Here is a 10,227-nt window from a genome sequence, read left to right as displayed (position 1 = left end):
CAGAGCTAAAATGGTGGTCTGACTAACCTGAGTGCGAGGGGCTGTTTACGCAGTTCCACGTCCCAGCACAGAGCGCATGCGCCTAAACAATTGATACAGTCGCGCGCTTTGATTGGCGAATGACACGAATCTGTTTTGCACCATCAGGCGAAGCCACAGGTACAAATTGCATATTTGATACGACATGTTGGATTAATTGAATAAAACAAGGAATAGCACATGGCACAAACATCAAAGCGACAAATGCACATAGCAGATAAAACAAAAGCTGTTTTACCCATGGTGCTCCAGGTAACCAAGACCATAGATTGCCGTTCCATCCGTTCCATGTTTGGACGGGGACGTGGGCTAGTTTCCTGATATCTGTGGCTAGTTGAAGAACTACTTCACCTACATCGTCTATTTCCAAACAACAATTAGAAACATTTAATTTCCCACATACTCCTCCCTCTTCAGCTAGTAAATAATCCAAAACCATGCGGTGTTGAAGGATTGCAGTACGCATCTGTCGAGACTGTTGGGTTAAAAGGTCTATAGCATTAGCAGTTTTATTGGTAATAATTTCTAAAACTGCTTGCAGTCGAATTATGCAGTTCAAATTATAAATCGGTTCTCGTGCCCCTGATATTGGTTCACTGGGATTCCAAGTGGCAGGCCCATAATGTTCAGTTATTCTTTCAGGGGGCCACTCATTTTCCCCCCACCTTTGTGTTCCACCTATTTTAACGTCAACAGCTCTCTTGCTACGTGCAATCCTTTTGTTTCCCAGGTTATCATATAGTCTCACCCCTAATCGAGGACCACCCACCTCTGGAAGTAGGAAAAACAGAGGTCGGATAATCCCTATATAACAAATCCCTGACCCATTCGCCGGTAGTTGTTTGTAGGCAGTATGTCCACAAATCCAATAATGGCCCTTTCTGGCTTTGGCACTGTTGGCAAATGGCCCAGCTGCAGGCTTTGGGAATTGGAAATAAGTTGTGTTCTCATTCCCCAAAGGACTGTAAAACTCCGTTGGTCCGTTGCTGTTTGTCTGGCCGGTACAATACCAGGCACCAGTGTTGTTCTTCCACTCACAAGTTTGACGGTAAACATGGCTTTTAGACCATCGGAAAGAGAAGGTTTCATTTTTGTTTGACCAAAACCCTTTGAATGCTTTGCTGCGTCCGGCTTCATCAAGCCACATCTATATGTAAACCCCCATCTCTTTGTGAACTAATTGATGTGTGAGTGTCCTCTGACACCTGCTTTCTCCGACATTGACCCCTCCCTTCTGGGTGCGATTTAAACAATATCTACCCACAGTAGGAAATTGGATTGGCCATGTTTCGCCATCATCCCAGGTGGTACTGTCAGCTTCACTGTAATTGCTTACAAGTTGTGCTGGAGTGAGGGAGGTGGAGGTCCATGGCCGACTTGACAACCCTAAAGGTCCCCCACAAACCCAACAATGACTCAGATTAAAGGCTTGGCTTACAGCTTTTGCTAACAGGACAAATTCGTTGTCCTTAAAGGGATCATATGAGATAAAGGGAGGTGGGGGAATTGGCTTCCCTTCACCTTCATAGGTAAATCTCCAACATAACATAATTAGAAATAACATTGTGTCTGCTTCTCTTCTTCTGCAGGCACGTCTGTGGCACTTGCTTCTCCCTGAAAATGAAACAGAAACAAATTCGCTCCTCGGGTTAGAAAGAGGGGACAATCCATCTAGTATGAATCTTATGAATTTTTCCACAGGCATCTTTTGCTTTCCAGGTATATTTGTTAAGGGGTGTGTCCAACACCAGAGGCACGGTGCCCACTGTGGGAAGTTCGACCAGGACAGGTTGTCCTGGGAAATGAGATGGGTTGCTGGGGTGGTCAGGACCATGCGGGGCTGGCATGATTGTTGGAGCTTTTGGACAAAATGCAGTGATCTTTGGACATCCATTTACCCCCCAGCGACTATTCACGCTGGTCACTGCATCCCACACTCTCTCAGCCCATCCTGGCTTGTGCGGCTTGAGAAAGAGTTTTAGCAGACCATTTGTTCTTTCCACAATTCCATTTGCTTGTGGATAATACGGAGTATGGAACACCCACGAAATTCCCTCCTGGGCTGCCCATTCCTGGACTACTTTGGCTGTGAAATGTGAGCCATTATCTGATTGGATTGACTGTGGTTTGGGAAAAATTCCAAACCATTCTTTTAGAGCTTTTATTGTGCTTTCTCCTGTTGCCTTAGCACATGCTTTAGCTTGTACTAGTCCAGATACTATCTCTACACCTACCAGTATATAGTATTTTCCCTCTGACCTCCGAAAGGGACCGATATAATCGATCTGCCAAGCCTCCCATAGGCCTTTTCCTTTTCTCAAATGCAGGGGGTCACCCTCCAGCGGGTGTCTGTCCAAACGGACGCGGCACTGTTCGCAGGAGGACACACAAGTTTTACATTCTTCCCTGGTAACTGGCCACCCTCGGGCTTGTGCTTCACAATAGAGGTCTTCGACTCCTGAATGTTTCCGTTTTACCTGTAGCTATTCCAACAGGCGTTCCCAATTTTCCACTATCTGGGTGCTTTGTAGGAGAGCTAGCCGGGCTAGCTCATCCACTTTAGCATTCCATTGGCTCACCGGGGCATCATCTGGTTGGTGAGATGCTACCCATGCTACTGCAAATTTCCCTTGTCTGGCAATGGTGAGAATATCTTGCCACTTTTCCTTTTGCCATACAGGTATCCTGTTGACCTCCCACCCGTTTTGTTCCCAGAATGGAAGCCACTCAGTGCAGCCCTTAAACACAGCATAAGAATCAGTATAGATATAGACAGAAGAAGCAGACTGAGCCTCGTGCTGGAAGACGCTCCACACAGCAATTAGTTCTCCTACTTGTGCACTACCTATCCCTTCAGTAATGATCTGTTCCTTGGTATCTACTCGAAGTGCCACAGCTCGATATTTCCAAATCTTTCCCTCTCGCTTTGACGAGGCATCCGTGAACCAGACATTTTGCAATTGTCCAGAAAACGGAGGAGCTACTTCTATTACAGGCAAAAGCTCGGAGGAGTCTTTATCTGGGTTTACCTCGTCTTGTATATTTAACACTTTTGCGGCTCCTTCTGATACGGAGAAGATTTCACAGTAGTGTTCTATCTGTGCATACCACTTTCGCACAGAGGCTCTCTGGGCCACCCCGTCAGGGGGTGGCGTTCCTGCCAAAACTGCTTTGATCACTTTAAATGGACCTCTGAGCACTATAGATTGTTGCCGGATGGTCTGTTCGGCTTCTCTCAGAGCTAAACTAACTACAAATAGACCCTTTTCCCAAGTTGTGTACCTTTTTTCAGCATCTTTAAAGCTACGAGAATAAAACCCAATGGGCCGAACAGGTCCCTCTGGACCCTTTTGCCACAAATGGATCGACAGTCCAGTCTTGGCAAATCCCCACTCAATTTGAACCGGATCTGTTGGGTGAATGGGACCAAGAGCCTGATAGGCATTTGTTTCAAATACCAACAACTGTAAAGCTTCATCATGGACCTGAGTCCATTCCCTCTGCAACAAATCATACAGAGGTCTAGCAATAATTGAAAAGTCAGGAATGTGTTTTCTCCAAAACACAAGCAACCCTAGTGCATGCTGTAAGTCTTTCTTTGACTCTGGCATCTGGATCTGATCAAGAGAGGAAAGGGTATCCGGTGGGATACAAGTCATGCCTCCCTTCCACCAGATTCCTAAGAATTTTACCTCACTCGAAGGAGTCTGGATCTTCTCAGGTGGAATTGTCAACCCTATACTTTCCAAATGGGTGATGATGGCATTCTGGGTTTCTCTAACTTCTTCTATCTGCCTTCCTCCTATGAGCACATCATCTATATATTGATAGATCTTTACCTCTGCTTTTATGGGAATTGTTTCCAACTCTCGTGCTAGAGCATGGTGAGCCAGCGTGGGGGAGTGCTTGTATCCTTGGGGCAGTCGTGTAAAGGTGTACTGTTGTCCTTCCCAGGTGAAAGCAAAGCGATCCCGGTCCTCAGGTTGTAAAGGGACCATAAAAAACATATCCTTAACATCAATCGTTGCCATGACAGGGTGGGATTGTTCCTGAATGGCAGCAATCAATTCAGCAATGTTTGGCACAGCAGCTGTCAGTGGACCTGTGTTGGCATTGAGCCTCCTGTAATCTACTGTCAATCTCCATTTGCCATTTGGTTTTCGGACTGGCCATGCTGGGGAGTTGAAAGGGGAGTGAGTAGGAACTACAACCCCTTGTTTCTTTAAATCCTCCAGAACTGGCGTAATTCCTTCTCTTGCTCCTAGAGGCACTGGATAGGGTTTAACATTTGTCAGTTTGGAAGGGGGAAGGGTAGGTGCCGCTTGCAATAGACGCACCTCCATGCCGGATGTTTCGGCCAATTGCCTAATTTGAGGGACACCAAAAGACCATGAGTTTCCCTGGGTGTCACGCCACTGTCTACCCTTCAAAACATCTATACCTAAAAGGTTCATCTGGAAAGATCCTACGGCCACCATGGTGTTGACCGGATTTTCCTCCCCTGGCAACCATAGGCTTGCCGGAGTCATGGGCACAGATTGTGTTTTTCCAAAGGCATTTAAGACAATCAGATTTTTAGATGGGGCCGAAATCCCACATCGTTCTGCTTCAGTTCGCCTTAGCGCGGTAATTTGTGCCCCAGTATCAACTAAAAAGGTCACCGGTCTTTTCTTTGGTCCTACAGCAATAGTAATCAGCAAATCTCCTTTTGTATTGCAGGTGAGTTGTGTAACAAACATCCACCCTCCGTCTCCCCCCTCACCTTCAGGGAGCGGAGGATCTAGTTTCCCGCCACCTTCTCCTCTTTAGTTAATTTGTTCTCAGGGTTTATCAAGGGTGGGGCACTAGGGGTTGGTTTGGAAACAGCCTTTTGCCCTGACCAATTCTGCACAAGCTCTTCCAACCTTTGGGTCGAGAGCCCATCCATCAAGTCCCGGGGAACGCCTTTCTGATGCCCTAGTTGCCACAGTCCCTGTCGACTTAGGGGCCTCTGTCTTCCAGGGGCTAATAGCCGCCCAATAAGTCGCCGTATGATCTTGTTTTCAGTTCTTTGAGAAGGTCCACTAACAGGGCCGAATATTCTCCCAAAGTCAGTCAACTCCTGAGCTACCTCTCCCCATGTCCACACTTTTCTCCCTGGCCGCCGAAGGTCAGGGGACATCCTCCCCTCCAGAGTGGACGTAGTCCTTTCTCCATTGAGGGTGTTTAGAATTGTCCCTCGTAGTTGGATCCCAATTGGTCTCAGAGATATACTCATCCTCTCTGGTCCACAGGCAGCATCATCGGGGAGCCCTGATGGGGCTTGAGCTCCTGGTCATACATCATCTGGATACATGCCACCTTTTGCACACTTTCCACTAACTGATCCACCCTACCGGTTATGGCAAGGGGATCTCCCCTTTCCATGGGGTTCAGCCCTCCAGCCCAATACGCAGCTCTCTGAGTCAGTGACCATGGGGCCCGGTAATCGCCAGTTGTTAGAAACACACCAGGACCCCAATATCCTTCTGCTTCTTTCTCTGACAACAAGATTCCATCTCCTCCCATCAAAGACACTCTCCACACGTACTCTCTCTCAGATTCCTTTGCCATCCTTGAAAAATCTTTCCTCAATTTTGCTAATTCAGTTGCTGTATATGGGGCTTCTTTAGTGATAACCTGAGGACAATCATCACTACTGTCCTCATATATATACTCTGTTTTAATCACTGGACACACATGGGGGGGGACTCTCTACGGTCTCCTTTGCCCTTTGCAAATCCCTCTGAGCATAGATTTGCTGTGTCTTTTTCTCTGCAGGTGGCATTTCTACATCCGCCTCTCTCTCCATCTCTCTCATCATTTGCTTCTTCAATTCTTTCGTTAAAACCTTAACAAGGTTCCTTTCCTCCTCCAGCAACTGTTTACTTTCTTGCAATTGTTCCTGCAGACTTCTGATCATATCACTCTGACCAGACTTCTGCTTCCTCTCTTCCATCGCGAAGAAGAAGTGGTGTGTTAATCATCATTGTGTCAGTGGTGTGTTAATCATCATTGTTCTAAACTGATGGCCGGTGCAGGTGGGGGATGTTTATCCTGGATTCTGGTCCATTACAGTTCATGCCTGGTTCATGGCTACATGCCTGGTTTTTTGAAAGGTAAATCTTCCATGCTTTTATTGTCATTATGGGGTGTTCTCTGTCATGAAGAGCTGGCTTAGGTTGGGTCTTCAGGTCACATTGACCCTGAGGTAAAAGCTCGTAGTGTTAGATAGTGTTCATTCTCCTAAGCAAGTTGTACTGCAGCTAGCGTCTAGCCTTTCACAGGCATCAGTAAAGCTTGGGAGATCCCAAGGTCAGGGTGAGGTGGGGAAACGGGGGGAGGAAGCTAAAGTCTGCATGGAAACTGGCACAGGCATAGGACAGTGTAGGACTGTCTGTGGTGCAAACATGTGTGACATGCTTCCTGTTCATGCAATGCCTGCAGCTCTTGGGCGGAGCAGAAGTAGACCTTGCCTCTCTGATGGCATCTGATGACTGATGCCTCTGACTGATGGCTTTAGTGTATGGCAAACAGGCACCAAACCGCACTGTCTGTGATGCTGTCTGGGGACGTCTAGGACGCACCCACCCTGAATGGGAATTGCTTTCCTGCAGCTCCTGTGAGGTCCCTGCCAGCCTTGGCATCTCATGTAGCTCTGTGGCCCTGAATTAGAACATTAAGCACAGGACCAGCCCTGAATTCTGTTAGGCAGTGTGGCGACGATCATGGGACACATGCCATTACAGTCAGTGGAGGTATAGTAAATTCAGCTGGTGGAAAAGAGAGAGACCCAGTTGTCGCTGTAGTACATGACTGCAGTCGTTCATATGAATGCCTGTATAAAGTGCCATGGAGATTAGGAGTAGGAGAAGCTTCTTTTGGCCTTTAGTTGGGCATAATCTGCCATGTCACTTGGCCAAAGGAACTTCCCACCAGGCTCATACAGGATTCCCAAGATGTTGCCCTGTCTCTATGAACTGCTCCATTACAGTTTGCTGTTACCTACATGTATCTTGGACCACCTCTGGCAGTTCAAATGTCACCAGGGTTTTGCATCTGAACACCTGACTCCTGCCTTTCCTCTCCATTAATTCAGATGGGAGCTGAGACAAGGAGCTCACCTGCAGGTGTCCATTTTGCTCACACCTGAACTGAGGCAAGAGGAATCCCACCTCCTGTGGCTTTGTGGTGTGCATTGGAGGGAGCTGAGCCTCCTTCAAATGCCATGAGTAGAAATGCAGGATGAGATGCCTCCCTTGACCCATGGATCCCTTCCCTCAGCAGGGTGTCCTGGTTTCAGCTGGGATGTAGTTAGCTGTCTTCCTAGTAGCTGGTACAGTGCTATGTTTTGAGTTCAGTATGTGAAGAATGTTGATAACACTGATGTTTTCAGCTGTTGCTCAGTAGTGTTTAGACTATAGTCAAGGATTTTTCAGCTTCTCATGCCCAGCCAGGGCACCTGACCCAAACTGGCCAACAGTGTATTCCATACCATGTGACGTCCCATCTAGTTTGGGAACTGGGAAGTGGGGGGGCAGGGATTCGCCGCTTGCGGACTGGCTGGGTGTCGGTCGGCGGGTGGTGAGCAATTGCCCTGCGCATCATTTGTACATTTCAATCCTTTTATTACTACTGTTGTCATTTTATTAGTGCTATCATTATCATTATTAGTTTCTTCTTTTCTGTTCTATTAAATCGTTCTTATCTCAACCCAGGAGTTTTACTTCTTTTCCTGATTTTCTCCCCCATCCCACTGGATGGGGCGGGGGGAGTGAGTGAGCGGCTGCGTGGTGCTTAGTTGCTGGCTTTGGTTAAACCACGACACAGGGGTAAAGGAGATCCCTGCCTGCCTCTCTCTGGGTATCCTGTCTAACAAGAGGACCAAAAAATGTGGCATGTATATGAAACCTTGTCTCTGAGACGAGAATTTTATTTCAGGAAAGAAGTGTTTCTCCTTAACTGAGAGAGGCAACATCAGTGTTCACTTCAGCCTGTTTCCCAGCAGGTTCCCCTGGAGCCCCAGGGCACCAGGAGGGAGCCCAGAGGGGGCAGAGAAAGTGCTGCCTTGGGCTGGTCCTCTGCTGCTGAGCTGGGCTGGGCTCCTGGGCTGGAGGGAGCTCATGGCAAGCAGGCAGCACTGCAGAGAGACAGCTCTGCCCAGGAGCAGCTCCTCTGCAAAGCGCAGCAGGGCTGAGGGCACTGCCTGCAGGCACCGAGGGGAGAGGAGTAAGGCAGAGAGAGATGTTAAAGGCAGTCTGGGGTGGGAAGACGGAGAAGAGCTGACCTGGAGAAGAATCATCACAGCCCTTAACAAGTTAAGTGCTTGCTGCAGGGCAATGCAGCTGTGGTTCCTGGAATGACCTCCTAAAGCTGGCACATCCCACAGCCTATGGGATCTGTCAGAGGGACTCTCACAGTTTGTGCAGTGTAGAGAAAAAGGACGTGCTATGCAACACAGCTTCCCTGCTGCACCCTCAGAGGGACAGGGCATGTCAGCTGCCTTCACCCGGGGGTGTTTGCGGAGTGTGAAGGTGGGTGTGCAGCCAGGGGTGCCCAGGGCTGTCCTTCTGAGCAGGGTCCTTGCAGCCAGGGGGCTGTGTGCTGGGGCAGGGACTCTGCCGCTGGTCGGGGTAAGTACTCTGCCTGCCTGGGGATCTCTAACAGAGAGTGGGGAGAAGCTGTGGGTGGAAACACAACGTGCAGCAGGGCAGGGTCCTGAATGTTCGCAGCTCCAGATCATCCCCAGGACATTTCCAAGGGCACTTTTCAAGGGCAAGGTCAAAGCAGGGATTGCGATAAATATCAGGAGCTTTCCTGAGTTTGTGTTTTCTGTTTGCTACTCTTCGGGAATTTTCAGGAGACATGGAAAAGGAGCTGTCGTGCTTGAACAGCACACTGAGACTCCTGAGCTGTAACTCTGAGGGGTCAGTCAGTCTGATAGGAGCCTCCTGAAGTAGAGCACAGGGACTGAGAACAACTGCCTGGCTGTGTTGGTGCCTGGGAGGTGGCATGTACAGCTGGGTAAGGGTAACTCTTTCCTGAGTGCCTGATGGCTCTGCCTTTGCCTCTCTGAGTCAGACCCTCACCGTATTTTTCCTTGTTTCTCCACTAGTTTGTGTTATTGCTACTGTTACCCTGTTCTTGCTGTCAGGCTCTCTGGGGGTGGAAGTTTCAGCTGCAGAGTCTCACACTGTTCTTGTGGGTCCTCCCATGCAGGTGTGACCATGGGAACAAGGTTACAGGTGTCCAAGCTTCCCTCCAAGCTGTGGGGCTGTGGGCAATGCAGCCTGTGTCATTCCCTAGGAAATGAGCTGACTCTCCCTTCCTGAGATACCATCATCAGGACACTCAGCTATTTTCTTGGGGTGTCTTTCCAAGATGTGAGCTGCCCTCCAGGATGCAGGTCTGTCCCATAGTGTCTTGGTGTTACCTGAATGCCCCATGGAGAAGCACAGATACAGCAAGACTGAGGAAATGCTGCTGGGTTTGTGAAATGAACCATGTGTGTTCTTGGCAAGAAGTGGGGTGCAGAGACCTTGAGAAAGGGGGAGTCAGCTGGTGCTGGACAGCGGGTGTCTCTGCTCTCATTAGTGCCTGGAGTCTTTTCAGGTTAACATGGGGGTGTGATACACACCATCTCAGAAAGCTGCAAGCCCAGCGTAGCTGGCAACAAGACAGAGTGACAAATCGGCTCCCCGCCCTCTGCACTGCACTGCAGGCAGTACTCTTTCCTTGCAGGACCCACTTGTTTTCTCTGAGTTCAGCAGAAAAGATGAGAGTTTCTGAAATCCAAGAATATTACCAGGTATGATGCGGGAGAGCTGTAAAAAAATCCCTCTCAAACAATGCTTTGATTGTGTTTTCTTAGCCCTGGGAGTGCAGATGCTGACAAGCACTATTACATTAGGAGTGTTTTCATCTCACCAATTCAAACACCAGCATTGACCCCCCTGACAGACACCATTCCCAGAAACACACTGGTGCAGAGCAGGACTTATTCCTTGGCAGCCAGTAGGCAGAGGTCCTGATCCTCATGGCACACCGAACCTGCACCATCCAGAGCTCCAGCAATGGAGCCGAACAAAGAAATCATTGCTATAGTAAAGGTGCTGTGAACGTGTAGTATGAGAAATGGCTTTCATTTTGGTCAGAGAATAATGCCCTAAC

The sequence above is a fragment of the Haliaeetus albicilla genome, chromosome 30 (genome assembly GCF_947461875.1).
Source record: "Haliaeetus albicilla chromosome 30, bHalAlb1.1, whole genome shotgun sequence".
NCBI classification, from domain to species: Eukaryota; Metazoa; Chordata; class Aves; order Accipitriformes; family Accipitridae; genus Haliaeetus; species Haliaeetus albicilla.
Note: the sequence above shows the minus strand (reverse complement) of the source record.